At 42.6% G+C, this 15109-nt stretch overlaps 1 pseudogene; it reads right to left on the bottom strand.

Annotated features, from left to right (window-relative positions):
* Positions 1 to 288: 288 nt before the first annotated feature.
* The window catches only part of LOC101516122 (actin-related protein 2/3 complex subunit 5-like), a 41096-nt pseudogene continuing 26275 nt past the window's right edge, over positions 289 to 15109 (bottom strand).

The raw sequence follows: 15109 nt of genomic DNA, 5'->3' as shown, positions 1-15109 counted from the left end.
CACTCGTTACAACAAAACCCAGCTGATGGTGCATTGAAGGTGGCAGGACACTGCAGGCAGGCTGTCTCACTCAATGTGCTGACATGATGCTACCGCGCAGAACACGGCTCTGGCCATGTGACCCAGATTCTCAGGGAGGAGCCCCGATATGCAATCTTGACAGACATGAAAAGGAAGCAAGCTAAGTGGAGGCGGGATGCTTTCCAAGGGGCAGAGATGGTATTTGGTTAGTTGACTGATCTTTGCATCAGCAGCTGCCACTCCCCGGTAGGCAGCCAGTTCGCGGGCCTACAAGGTCTTCCTCAAGGTCAGGACGCTAACAATGGACCCCACTCTTTCTGCAGCCAGCGCCTTCTCATGCCAGTGTTGCAGCACGGAGCTGCTGTTGTTGGAGGGGCTCTCCAACCCGTGGGAAATGTACTTTATCAGGAGGTTCTTTTCCAGGGACTACACAGCCTTCTGGATATCACTGACCTTGAAGGAGATGAGCACATCCAGCATGATGATGCCCACATGGTCCTTCATGGCCTGACTCTTGGTGTTGATGTTGGGGGGTGAGGGTGGGGGTGGATGTTGAGCGTGGACTGCAGGGTGGCCATCATGTTTCCTAGCTGCAGACACTGGTCCACCTGGCTCTCGTGGGGCCCCACCTGGCCAATGCCGCTGTCGTCCTCATCCACGAACTTGTTTTCGTCATACTCATCCACATCTACCTTGTGGAAGCACCCCAACCGCACGTCGTTCTTCCGTGCTACCCCTCATACAAGAAGCCACATGCTTCTTGTTTCCGCTCCAAGGCATGACTTCCTCTCCCCACATTATATTTTAATTTTATCAATAAGCAGCAGAAATTCGTTTTCTCTGCTGTTACGTAAAGAACTATAGATTATATCCAATATCGCTTTTTGGCCCACATAAAGTCTGAAATATTTTTTAACTCCTTTACTGCTGAAAATGCTCCAATCCTTTTGTAATATTCCACGTGGGCTGATATAGCTCTACTCCCTAACTCCACTGACTATTAATTCTCCCCTTCTCTTACTTCATTCATGGGCCTGGAATACTTTTTCTCTACCTATGAATGCATATACTTTTTCACTTAGCACAGATTTTGCTCAAAGTTCACCTCATCAAGGCTTTTCCAAGGCACTCTGTAAAATTGTAACATTTTTAGTGATCCCTCCCAACACTTTTCTGGCTTCCACCTGTTCTCCATAATATGCTATACCATATTATTTTTTAGTTATTCACTAGCGCCTCTATTTGTTCACATGAAGGTAGACTCTACAAGTTAGTAATTTTTTTCTCCTGTTCTACTCACAAGTATGTCTACAGCGCTTTGAACAATAAATGACAAATTGTACATCATCAAAAATATTTAACGTGTGACACTTTTAATCTGTTCTTTCTTTTAATTATTTTTTTAATAATCTTACTTAGTTGATTCGGGAACATAGTGTCAAGGGCTACAGGGTGAAAGTGGGTAATACCATTGTTTCCACATCAATATCATTTTACCCTGTATCTGGGGTCAGGGAAAAAAACAAAGGGAAAAGCCCCACCCAACCTCCCACCCATCCCAGATCCCCAACGGGAGGCGCGCTCTGAGGGTCCTGCTCATACAGTTTTGATAGTTCATCAGTTCTGGAATGCTGCCGATCTCTCAGTTCCAATCGCAATGAATCCTATTCAGAGTCCACTGGCTGACAGTCTCTTCATGGTGGTGGTTCTAAGATCAGCAGTTCAGTTGGAGGGATCTCCAAAGAAACTTCGTCTGAGATGATCCCAGGCCTGATTCTTGTGTGAGTTTGCTAGTACAGAGTCTGACACCGTCCGTCACACCAATCAGCTTATGCACATGCTGGTCATTGGGATTGCTGAGTCAGTTCTGTTTCCAGCCCTGTCTTCAAGATTTATTTATTATTTTTATTGGAAAGACAGACAAGATTGTATGGAGAGGAGAGACAAAGATCTTTCATCTGCTGATTCACTCTCCAAATGGACACAATAGCTGGAGCTGAGCTCCAATCCTAAACCAAGAGCCAAGAACTTCTGGGTCTCCCATGCAGGTGCAGGGTCACAAGGCTGTAGGCCATCCTCTGCTGCTTTCCCAGGAAACAAGCAGGGAGCTGGATGGGAAGTGGAGCAGCAGATGCACAAAACGGCATCCAAATGGGATTCCAGTGCTTGCAAAGTGAGGATTAGGTGTTTAGCAATCTCTGAATCTCTCTCTAATCTCTAATCTCTAACCTCTAATCTCTCTCTGTCTGTCTCTCATTTCTCTCTCTAAAGATTTATTTATTTATTATTAAAAAGGTAGAATTACAGAAAGAAGGAAAGATAGAAAGATCTTCTGAACTCTGGTTCAGTCCCCAAGAGGTCCTAACAGTTGGAGATAAGCTGATCCGAAGCAAGGAGCAGGAGGATCCTCCTCTGGGACTCCCACATGGGTGCAGAGTCTCAAGGCTTTGGGCCATTCTCTATCCTCTACTGCTTTCCCAGGCCATAAATGGAACCAGATGGGAAGTGGAGCAGCTGGGATACAATCCCGTGTCTGTATGGGATGGGGGTGGAGGTGGGTTGCAATGTAAGGGCTTAGCCACTAAGCCACCTTGCTGGGCTGGGCCTCACTTTTCTCTTAAACACGCGTTTCAATAAGTATCCACGCCATGCATTCATCACCTGCAGTCTTATTAGCTTCCTTCTCTGCTCATCATCACCATTTTTTTGTTAACCCTACAGTTACTCTATTTTCCCATTTCACACAAATAATGAACATCCTTTTCTTTTTTTTAAAGATTTATTTATTTTTATTGGAAATTCAGATATACAGAGAGGAGGAGAGACAGAGAGGAAGATCCTCCATTTGATGATTCACCAAGTGGCATGCCAAAGAAGTCAGTTTCAGAGAAATTTATTCAAATAATTTATCTATTGGGCCAGTGCCATATCATGGTAGGTTAAGCTTCTTTCTATAGTGCTTCATCCCATATGAGGACTGGTTCAAGTCATGGCTACTCCACTTCTGATTCAGGTCCCTGATAATGGACCTGGGAAAGCAGCGGAAGACACCTACAACCATGTTAAAGACCCTGGAAAGCAGCGGAAGACACCTACAACCATGTTAAAGACCCTTAAGAAGCCTCAGACTCCTGGCGTCAGAACAGTCCCGTACCAGCCATTACCATGATTCTCTCTCTCCATCCCTCTCTCTCTCTCTCCTCCCTCTCTCTCAGTCTTTCTCCCTCTTTCTTTCCCTCTGTCTCTCCTTAGCTCTCTGTAAATTTGACATTCAAATAAAAATAAAAATAAATAAATCTTTAAAAAATTGTCTAGGATAAAATCCCATTGGAAACCATCATTTTTAGATACAAGCTCTAAATGATTCTTATAAAATATTACATGTTAGGTTTTAAAATTTTGAAGCCTGAAGAAGGTGCAAAGAGATGGCAATTTAAGGCAGAAATGTCTTTTCTGTGGAAAGCACTTGTTGGAAGAGGGTCATGTGGATGTAATAAAATTGGCTTGAACATGCAGAAAGCCCCATTGGCAGCTGTTAATCAAAGCTGATGATTTATTCTATATGATTCTGTCAGTTTACTATGTTTCTTGAGAGGAACTCCTGAAAATGTGCTGGTCTGGCCAGAGGAGTGTCAGGCTTTTAGAATTAACTGTTTATGTCCATCTGTCTAGTAGATCCTTATACATATGTGTGGATGTTCAGTCTTTCTGAGATTGAATTTATAACTTCATATTCTTTCTTACTGTATGACATCTATTAAGTAATAGAACAGTATCTATTTGCAATTAGCATTGCACTGGTGATTGTATTACTTGCTAGTATGTGTTTTGGTGATAGCTTCACTAAATCAATCTGGAACTGACATAGTAAAATGAGAAATACTGAAGGTCATTGCATAGTTGGTGAGGCTAAGTTCCTTGTAACTAAATTAATGTGTGATTCCTTAATAAAGCTTGACATATTTGAAAGACAGAGTTCATTCAGACAACATACTTCATGAATAGGATCTACTCACAAAAAAACTACTACAGCCTCAAAATGTTCTTAAATTGTCTGGATGTTCAAAGGCTAATTTAGCACTTAATACTTTAAACTTTCTTCTCCTACATTTTTTTCCCTATTTATCAAATCCTCTTCATCTTGAGGGATTGGTTTCTGAAACCCTAGCACATGACAAAATCTGCAGATGCACTAGTCCCTTACATAAAATGGCACAATGTTTTTCTACAATTTATGCATATTCTTGATAAGTTAAAAATTATCTCTAGATTCTTATAATGCTTAATATAATGCAAATGTTATGTAAGGGGCCCAGCGCCATGGCTCAGTTCTCACCTTGCAAATGCCAGGATGGCATATGGGTGCTGGTTCATGTTCTGGTAGCCACACTTCCCTCCTATCCCCCTACTTACTGTCCGGGAAAGCAGTAGAGATAGCTCAAGGTCTTGGGAACCTGCACTCACATGGGAAACCCAGAAGACACTCCTTGTTCCTGGCTTCAAATTGGCTCAGCTCTGGCTGTTGTGATGACTTGGGGAGTGAACCAGCAGATGCAAGATCTTTTTCTATGTCCCACCTCTTTGTAAAATTTGATCCGTCTTTCCAATAAAAATAAATAAATCTTTAAAAAATATTATGTAAGTAGTTGACATACTATACTGTTGGAGAAAAGACAGAAAAATTGTACACATGCACTATAAATTCTTTTTCTAAAAATATCTTCCATCTATAATTAGTCAAATCAAGAATATGGAATTCAAAGTGTAGATAAATCCAGTTATATAGTAGCATATCTTTCCAGAAAAGAATAATCAACTCTTCTCACATAAATAACATCATTAGGAGTTCTGGGGTGAACATGATAATTCGAATAGAAATTTCGAATAGGGTATGGGGTACACAGGAGTGTGTGAAGATAGCTATCTCCAATAATTTTTAACCCCATGTTTATACATATAGCCTTTACTAGTCCTTCAAGTAATACCACCTCTCTCACTTTCCCCAAGTTCATTGCCCAGAGAAGGGAGAACCGTTCAAGGAGGTTGGATGCCATATCTCTATTCTTCTTTTGGTGAGATGTTGACAAAATGGGGAAGGGAATCATTCACAAGTATGGACAGTCATGACCAGAATAGCTACCACTGGGTTGATTATTCACAGCAGACTCTTATCCTCCTTTTTTGTTGTTTTTGTGGCTGTTTTTGTTCCAGCCTGTTTTCATTTCTGTTCCGTTAATATGACTAATGAATCACAGGGAAAAGGGAAGGAGGAGTGAAAGGAGGTGCTGAGTGTATATCAGCCTTGTCTGTGCCCCCACCCTGTAACATGGTGATATAACAAGGAATGCAGCTTTTTGGTCCTCATCTTGCTTCAGGCACATAGTTTCTAAACTCTTGAAATCTTCCCTTATATGTTAATAAAATGTCTGATGAATGGATTATTCTGGGTGTCCTTAGGATGGGGACCAGGTGTCAGAGAAACCAACTATATTACTGCAGGCTTGTAATGTTTAGTCCCCAGTCCCTGATTTGTGCAAATGGGAGAGGCTCTGAGATTGAGTTTATCACTAATAGCCAATGATGCAATCACTCATGTCTCCAAAGTGAAGCTTCAGTTAAAACCTGATAAGACAGCATTCTGAGAGCTTTGGGGTTGTTAGGCACATGCGGATGGTGAGAAAACAGTGGCCAATGAGGGCACGGAAACTCTGCACTACTCCTTCCGCACATACATTTGCCCTAAGTATCTCTACTATGTGTCTGTTTTTGAATTACATCCTTTTTATAATAAATGCATAGTAGTAAGCACAATGCTTTCTGCGTTCTATGAGCTACTGTAGCAAATGGTCAAGTCTGCAGTGGGGAGATGATAAGCGAACATTCTGTTTCTATTCATTTGGTCAAAAACATAAGTGATAATTTAGAGTTGCAATTCACTTTTGAAGTGGAGGTATCTTTTGGGACTCTATCACTAGACTCAAAACTCTCTAGACAGAATGTCAAAATTTAGCTAAATTGTAGCTATCTAGCTGGTGTTGAAGAATTTGTAAATATGGGAAAACTATAAATATAAATACATTTTTAGGCCAAAAGTATTGCTGTGAGAGTAGTAAAAATGGGGGGAAAAGATATATTTTTTTAATAGTATACACTCCCTGAATAGAATCACATTCCAATCTTGAACGCTAAGCTTCACAACTGCTTTTAGTACTTGCTTTTCCTTTCTGCTTTTATGTTTTGTTTTCTTTTTTTTAAGTCAGCCATTTTCATGATAATTTCCTTTTGTTGTGATTATTTGTAGAGTCACATTGCCCCAAGTTAAGTTGATTCCATCTGGTTTAACAAAGGACACTTTTATAGACGTTTATGCTACATTGGATCATACTGAAAGTATACTTGGTAATAACTTTTAGAAAAAAAAATTAGTAGTAAATATCTGGATCATCAAATGTCGATAATGAATCTTCCTCATGGAAACATGTCATTTTGTACTATTTTTCAAAACAGCCAACCAGTGTGTTTTACCTTATAAATGCCGGGGGTATTGAAAGCTCTAATCGTTCTTTTTCTCAACTGAAGTGTTTTTCAGTGGTCTAGAAAGGTATGATAGGTAATGTACTAGTAAAGGAAAGAGAGTGTATGCATTATTGCTGAACTTGCTTTTGAATTAAAAAATCAAAATGCATATATGTACATAAATACCCTACCTTTACCTGGGGAGATGGCACTGTTTTAATGAAAAAGGAAAAACCAGTGTGATTATTTGTAGAGCTATATTGCTGCAAATTTAATTGCAACATAAATTGGAAGACCAAGTATAAACTTCACAGTGCACAATGAAGAAGGAATCTGTTTGCTTTTTATATATATATATATATTTCTGGTTTCTGTTTGAGTAGTAATTCTCATGGAGAAGAGACAATCTGAAGTGAACAAAAATTTGAACATAGTTCATTTACTTAGAGGTATTCCACACTATCATTAACTTCTGAGTAATCATCCTATTTTCTCTCTTGAGGTCTGCCATAAGTCTGAAGAGGAATTTCTCTACAGAGCAAAGCAACTATCCTCCTTTTGTTCCCTCCAGGAATACATCTTAGAGTTTGTCAGAGAATAAAGCTGCAAGCTGAACACCAGCTAAGAACTTTTCTGCATTGTTCACAAACCAGGCTTCAACCAAAGGTACTAAGAGGAAGGCAGAGACCAGGGGTTATGAGTTTTATCCTTTCTTTTTGAAGGAAGGCTGGATTACTCTAATCTTTTGGTTCTCTCTTTGCCTTTAAATTATATCCATATTGGCCCAATTTGATAGCTCAGTGGACTAAATCCTCACCTTGCATGCACCTGAATCCCGTATTGGTGTCAGTTCTTACCCTGGCTGCTCCACTTCCCATCCAGCTCCGTGTTCATAATTTGAAAAGCAGTAGAGGATGTTCCAAAGTTTTGTGACCCTGCACCCACTTGGGAGACCCAGAGGAAACTCCTGGCCCCTGGCTTTGCATCTGCTCAGCTCTGGCCATTATGGCCATTTGGAGAGTGAATCAGAGGTTGCAGGATCTTTCTGTCTCTCCTTGTCTCTGTAAAACCTGAGATGCCTTTCCAATAAAAATAAATAAATATTTTGAAAAAATATGTCAATATAAGACAGAGGATTTGGCAGTGGTATCGATACATTTTTCCAAGTAGGTAGAAAATAACAGTATGTCTCTTTTTAAAATGAATTCCTTTAAGAACCGTACTAGTACAAGGTAACTGGTCACAAATATTAACAAAAGCCCTCAAGACAGTAGGAAGGATTGGCAGCAGTGATCTTTGAAAAGATTTATTTAATTTATTTCAAAGATAGGGTAATATACAAGAAGGTGACTCTAAGAGATAGTCTATCTGTTGATTTAGTCTATAAATAGCCACAACAGCGTGATTGCACTAGATCAAAACCAGGAGCCTGGGACTCCATCTGGATCTTCCAGGTGGATAGCAGGGGAAAAGTATTTACACCATAATCTGCTGCCTTCCCAGACACATTCGCAGCAAACTTGGTTGGAGGCAGGGTACCAGGGCTGGAATCATCACACCAATAAGGGATTCTGGCAGTGGCTTAGCCCACTGCGCCAGAATGCCTGACCCCTAACAATAATAATCTATTAGTTTTCAGTGATATTCAGTGAAAACTGACACTGGCTAATACACATTTAGGAGAGCTCAAAGAAAGAAGCCAGGGTCTTCTAACAGAAAATTCTGAAGCTCTGGTGGATTTGTGGAAGTGGTTTTACGTCTCAAGTAAAGACCATGAGTGTGACCAAAATAAAAGGAACTTATGACAGCAATATCAAGATTACAGGAGCATTAGTAAAATGGTTCTTATTATTTTTTTAATCATTGCTACAGAAGCACAAGCTGCTTGATTGGAGAGACTTGTAGATGATAGCCTAACATTGAGAAGCATCTTGTCAAATTGCAAACTCTTACATTGCATCCAGGAATGTTATGCTAGACATAACAGTTAATTCTGAAAAGCAACCTCTTTGTTTAAAAGAAAAAAACAAATCATTGTAGCCATATACGCAGGACTCACTGGTCTTTTGGATTGGCCTGATACGTAAATTAGCCACGGAAAATCAAAGTGCAGAAAACATTTCCAGTGATGTTTCCTCTTATTCTAATAGTTAACAAAGTCATCCTACAATTTTACAATCAACCAAAATCAAAAATATAAAATGGAAAATTCCATAAAAAACACTAAATGAGTTTAATTTTTTAAATTATTATTTTATTTTGATAATCTTTATATAGTTGATTAGGGCACAAAAGGTCAAGGGTTACAGGAAACTGGGTAAGACCATTGTTTCCACACTTTTTTTTTCTGTATTTGGGGTTAAGGGGTAGATAAAGGGAGAAGTCCCACCCAGCTCCCACCCATCCCAGAATCTCCAATGTGGGTCATGCTCCAGGGGTACTGCTCAAGTGATTCTGATAGTTCAACAGTTATGAATTGCTCCCAATCTTGCCACTCCAAGCACGATGAAATCTCTGCAGAATCCACTGGCTGACACAGTGCTCCTTAGAGTCTCCATTTGCCCAGATTTTCATTGCCAAGACATGGTTGGGTAGATGATCAATTTGTTCTGTCCTGTGTCCTCTGTTGTGGTTCCAGGTGTCCTCCATAGGCTCCAATGGATTGTAATATCCTCCATGCGGACCTAAATATGCTGTCCACCACTGCTCCATTTAAGCCACTGAGGAGGTCCAGCTGTGACACATGCACTCCATGGTCAGACCTTGGAACCTACACTCCTCTTCATGGTGAGGTTCTAAGTTCAGCAGTTCAGATGGAGGGATCCCCAAAGAAACTTAGTCTGAGATGATCCCAGGCCTGATTCTTGTGTATGCATGCCAGTACAAGGTCTGGCACAGCCCGTTGCCCCAATCAGATTATGCACATGCTGGTGGTTGCAATTGCTGGGTCAGTTTTATTTCCAGCCCTGCTTTTTACAACAACCAATGGGTGTTGCAGTCCAGCTTGTTCCTGCCCACCACACCACACATTCAGCCCTCACACAAACTAGTGGGAGCTGTAGCCTAGTCAGAGCAACCTGCAATAACCCCCCACCAGACCTGCCCCCTGCCCTGGTTCCAGTATGTACAGCAGACTGATCCAGTCTATCCCACATCCCATTCAGTTCGCATACATGTCAATGGGCATTGAAACCTAGTTCATTACAATCAGCCCCACTATCCAGCCCACACACATGCTGGTGGCTAGCAATGCCTGCCCCAGTGCTGGTTTTCATGCTCACCAGTATGAATGGTAACCCAAGAGAGAGGTGCCCACTATTTCCCTAATGGGCCCACTCCCACTGTTGCATCATGTACTCTCCAGGTGTTTCTGCAGAGTAATTTGACAGAATTAGCCCCCAATGCTAGCATCTGCCAGGTGATGTTGCGGCAAAGCCCAACCAACCCTCACCAACTCGGATGTATGCTTGTACTAGTAGGAACAGTTAACCTAGGATGGCTTATCCCCCATCTACCTCCGATGAGGCCCACAGGTGTTGTAGCCCTGCCTGGTCTGGTTTGTCCCCATCCCAACTCATGCTCTCCAATGGGAGTGGTCACCCAGCAGGGGTGCCCTCTATATTCCCCCTATCAGCTTTGCCCTCTTCACTCCCACTTCTCACGTGTGCTGGTTGGGTGCTGTGGCCCAGGCTGGCAGGTCCCACCTCTCCTCCACATTTGCTAGTGGGTGCTGTAGCCTGACATGGCCTGGCTCACCCCCCAATTCTGGCTCATATTAGTGGGGGTAAAAGCCTAGCCTAGCCCAGCCAGCACCCTATCCCAGCCTTAGTGTGTACAGGTATGTGTTACAACCAAACCCGGCCAGACCCACACTCCATTCTGGTGCATGGATTCGCCAACAGGTGATGTGAACTGGTTCAGCCTTGTCTGCCCCAGACTTGTGCCAAATCTATCCCAGTGGGTACAGTTCCCTGGCATGGTCAGGGCTGCTCCCTATTGTGGTTTTTGCCCTCACAGCAACTGTGTCTTGACTGAGGAGTTTCCCCAATTCCTCCATTAGAACCTCTCCCAGTGTCAGATCTCATGAACACTGGTGGGTCCATGGGCAAGCCCTGCTCAGTCCACCTCTGACCTAGCAGGAACAGTGGCCTATCCTGTCTGGTCTTCAACGCATTCCGGTTCTTACTGTTGGATGTTTCAGCCTAGCCAAGGCTGGTCCACACACAGACCCAGTTCACACATGGCTCAGTGGGACAAAGATGGTCTAGCTCATCCTACCCCTACCCTGGTCCTCCAGAGCACCAGTTGCTGCTGGACCCTAGCCCAGTCAGGTGCGCCCAGTCCCAGTCCACACTTGTATCAAGGGACACTGCAGCCATATCCAAATCAGAACACAGCTCCCACTCTGGCACCCGCATTCAGCAGTGTGAACTACAAACCAGTGAGGATGTCCCTTTAGCTCCCCAACCTGGCTTGTTCCCAGCCATATATCACGTGTGTGCCAGTGGTTGTTATGTATGACGCAGCTTCGCATAGCTCATCACCTGTCTTGGCCTTTGACTTTGATGTTGTACCTGGCCTGACCCAGCCAGCTCCCTGTCCTGATTCTCACTGGTGGGTGATGGAACCTGGCCCTGCTCAGTTTATTTCCATCCCTGGCTCATGCAAACCAGTATGTAAGAGCCTAGCTTGGCATGACCTGTGCTCCAGCCTGGTTTCTGCAGTTGCTGGTGAGCTAAGGCTTGCCTGGCCCTGCCCCGTCTGCCCCTGTCCATAACCAACTCACACATTAGCCAACAATTGGAGCTACTTTGCTCACCTTGCCTGACCCCCTAGGTCTGGACCATGTGATCATCAGTGAAAGTTATGACCTACTAGGGGAGTTTCCCACGTTGCCGTACTTGACCCACTCTCAGACCCAGATCTCATATATGCCAGTGCATGTTAGGCCTGTACTTAGTATAATCTGCCCTTCAATCTTGGCCTTGTATGAGATGGTGAATGTTGCAGCCTGGCTTGCTCCATGCTGTTTTAGGATGCACATGCAAGTACTGCAGCCTGGATCTGCCCAGACTACTGTTAGTCTCTGTACTTATGAGTGATGGCAGGTTCCATGGTTACACCTAGCTTCTCCCATGACCACTCCAACTCTTGAGCTAACCATAGGGACTTGCATTTCCCCGGGGTTGGGCCCACATATTCCCCACAGATTCTACCCCTGGACCTGGTTATCTTGAGTGCTTGTTAGTGTCGTGACCCTGCCTAATGTGACCCATCCCTTGTACTGACATTCTGTCAGGTACTAGGATCTAGCCCTGCTATACAGGCCCCCAGCCCTCGCTTTGGCTTGGACTGGTGTGTGGTGGTCAGCATTGTTCAGTTGTAACAAGTCCTACACAAGACTCACATGTAGGCTGGTATATCAGTCTGACCCATACAGATCGTCCAGACTCTTCCTTACAAACCACCAGGTCTCATCTCAGTACCCTTGCTTACCTTCAAGTAAAGTATCCTTTTAGTTAGGAGTCCCTCAGGATATATTCCTCATCAACACGCCCAGTGGCTTCATTCATGGATGTACCTAGGCAGCAATTCCATACCCTCAAGACCCCAGAGCTCACTGCCAGGCAGCCCATGTGCTGATTGGAGGAGCCCAGAGGAAATTGGCGAGCTGGCCACCCAAAGCCCAGGACTCGCTCAATGGCGGCAGTGGTGGCTGTGTCCTGGGGCCCAAGCACTGCGTCCTTCCTGGCTTCGGTACTCCCATCAAATGCCAGGCTGCTCTCCACCCAGGCCCTGAGGTTGAACTCCACTAGGTCCCTCCCACTGCACAATGGTGGCGGCAGGAGTCAGGACCTGTCTTTGTTCCCAAGAGATCCTCTCCCAGCTTACCCACCACAATTAGAGAAACCTCTTTGGCCCAGGCAAGCCCAGTACTTGCTCACCACTTGGTAGTGATGGCTGTGGCCAGGGCTCCAAGCACTGTGTCCAACCCAGCTTGGGTATTCCCAGCACTTCCTGAGTTTCAAATGGTAGAACTTTCTCAGGAGAGTGAAGGCATCAGACATCCTGCTATCCATTTTGCCCTTTCCTGACCAGGACATGAATCATGATTTTTTGTTTCAACATATTCACACTGTACACATTATCCAGCCATTAGGCAGTAGGCATGTAAGTTTTCATGACTATCTCAGTATGCAGTACTGCTTTTCAAATAAACTTTGTATGGTAGTAACCTAATCCTTTGCAGTAATACCCATGGCACTCAGCACACTTTAATTCTACATGTAGACAACATATCATCTCACATCATCACAAGAGAAAGGTGAGTACAGTACCACAAATTTTTCTGAGAGAGACAGTTGACAACCTTGGCCTTTTCATTACATTACGTTACTATAATTGCTATTCCTCTTGCTGTGCATTTCTTACTGTGTCTAATATATAAATTAATGTTTCATAGGTCTTTGTGACAAAAATACATGGTATACTTAGTACTGGGTACTATTGCAAAGTTGCAGGCATCCACTGAGCGGTTTGGAACATATATTGCACAGACAAGTTTGTGCTACCATAAATTTGTTCTCTCATTCTTGAGTCAAACAGCATCAGCACTTTTTAAAAAGATAATGAAACATTTGTAGTTTTTCTCATATAGCTTGAAATGAAGTATTGAAATCCCGCAAAATATCTTAATAAGATTTTCATTGTGTTTAATATGCTGCCAAAAGATGATGTTTAATGACATGCAAATTTGCCACAATACTAAACAATGTTTATAAGTAGTAACTGTCCTTTTTACATTTTAAATAAACATTTTTTCTTCAAGAATCATAGAGTTCTGACCATTCTGATGATACCCGAAGGATTCAGTAGCATGTCACTTTGTGAATCTTCTCACTTGCTTCTAAACAAACAAAGCAACATAATTCAAATTTGATTTAACCTACCTTGATAATGATTATTAACATACATGCCGCTCGTGCTCTAGTAGGTTTCCAGAATGAATAAGATGCATTCCCTGTCTGCAAAAATATATGCTGTAGGCAAAAAACATGATGAAAAAAAGCCTGGTGCCTTGGCCTAGCAGCTAAAATCCTCGCCTTGAACGTGCCAGGATCCCATGTGGGCACCGGTTCTAATCCTGGCAGCTCCACTTCCCAACCAGCTCCTTGCCTGTGGCCTGGGAAAGCAGTGGAGGACGGCGCAAAGCCTTGGGTTCCTGCACCATCGTGGAAGACCCGGAGGAAGTTCCTGGCTCCTGTCTTTGGATTGGTTCAACACCAGCTGTTGTGGTCACTTGTGGAGTGAGTCATTGGACGGAAGATCTTCCTCTCTGTATCTCCTCCTCTATATATATATCTGACTTTGCAATAAAAATAAATAAATCCAAAAAAAGAAAAATAACTTCCTTATTGTATATTTTGGCCTACTTTTTAATCAAACAAGTAATAAATAAATATATTCTCTTTTTAAAATACTCCAAGGGAAGATGATGCGGTGCAGCACGTTAAGCCACCACTTAAGACGCCTATATTCCTAGAAGAGCCAAGAGGCTCAACACAGAGACTCCTAGAACTTATACGAGAGTCTGGTAGAGTGGCAGGGTACAAAATTAATGAACAAAAATAAACAGCCATAGTGTATGCAAACAGCCCCAAGTTGAAAAAAAGATCTAACCAGCAAAATACCATTCAAAATAACACAGAAAAGTATGAAATATCTGGGAATTAACCTAACCAAAAATGTAGGAGACCTATTTGAAGAAAACTACAAACCACTTAAAAAAGAAATTGAACAAGACCTCGAAAGATGGAGTAACATCCCATGCTCCTGGATAGGTAAAATCAATATCATTAAAATGTCTATATTGCCAAAGGCAATATATACATTCAACGCAATCCCAATCAAATTGCCCAAAACATTCTTCACGGATCTGGAAACAATGATCCAAAGGTTCATCTGGAAACACAAAAAAACACGAATAGCTAGAACCATCCTGAAGAACAGGAAGTTAGCAGGGGGAATCACAGTTCCAGACCTCTGGACATACTATAGGGCAGTGGTTATCAAAACAGCCTGGTACTGGCACAAAGATAGAGAGGAAGATCAATGGAGTAGAATAGAAACACCAGACGGGAACCCACACAGATACAGCCAAATAATCTTTGACAAAAGGACAAACGATAATCCAGGCAAATGGGAAGGTCTGTTCAATAAATGCTGTTGGGACAACTGGTTGATAGCCTGAAGAAACAAAAAGATAGACCCACATCTCTCACCATACACCAAGATCAAATCTAAATGGATAAAATATCTAAACCTACATCCAGAAACCTTTAAACTTTTGGAAGAAAATGTTGGAAATACTCTGCAAGATCTAGGGGCTAGGTCCCTACTTCCTAAGAAGGACACCAAAAGCAGTAGAAATCGAGACCAAAATAAACAAATGGGACCTCATCAAACTAAGAAGCTTCTGTACAGCAAAGGAAACAATCAACAAAGTAAAAAAGCAGCCCACAGAATGAGAGAAGATCTTTGCGCACGACATAGGTGACAGAGGGCTAATCTC

The sequence above is a fragment of the Ochotona princeps genome, chromosome X (assembly GCF_030435755.1).
Source record: "Ochotona princeps isolate mOchPri1 chromosome X, mOchPri1.hap1, whole genome shotgun sequence".
Classification (NCBI taxonomy): domain Eukaryota; kingdom Metazoa; phylum Chordata; class Mammalia; order Lagomorpha; family Ochotonidae; genus Ochotona; species Ochotona princeps.
The sequence above is the reverse complement of the archived record's forward strand: the minus strand, read 5'-3'. Positions and strand labels throughout refer to the sequence as shown.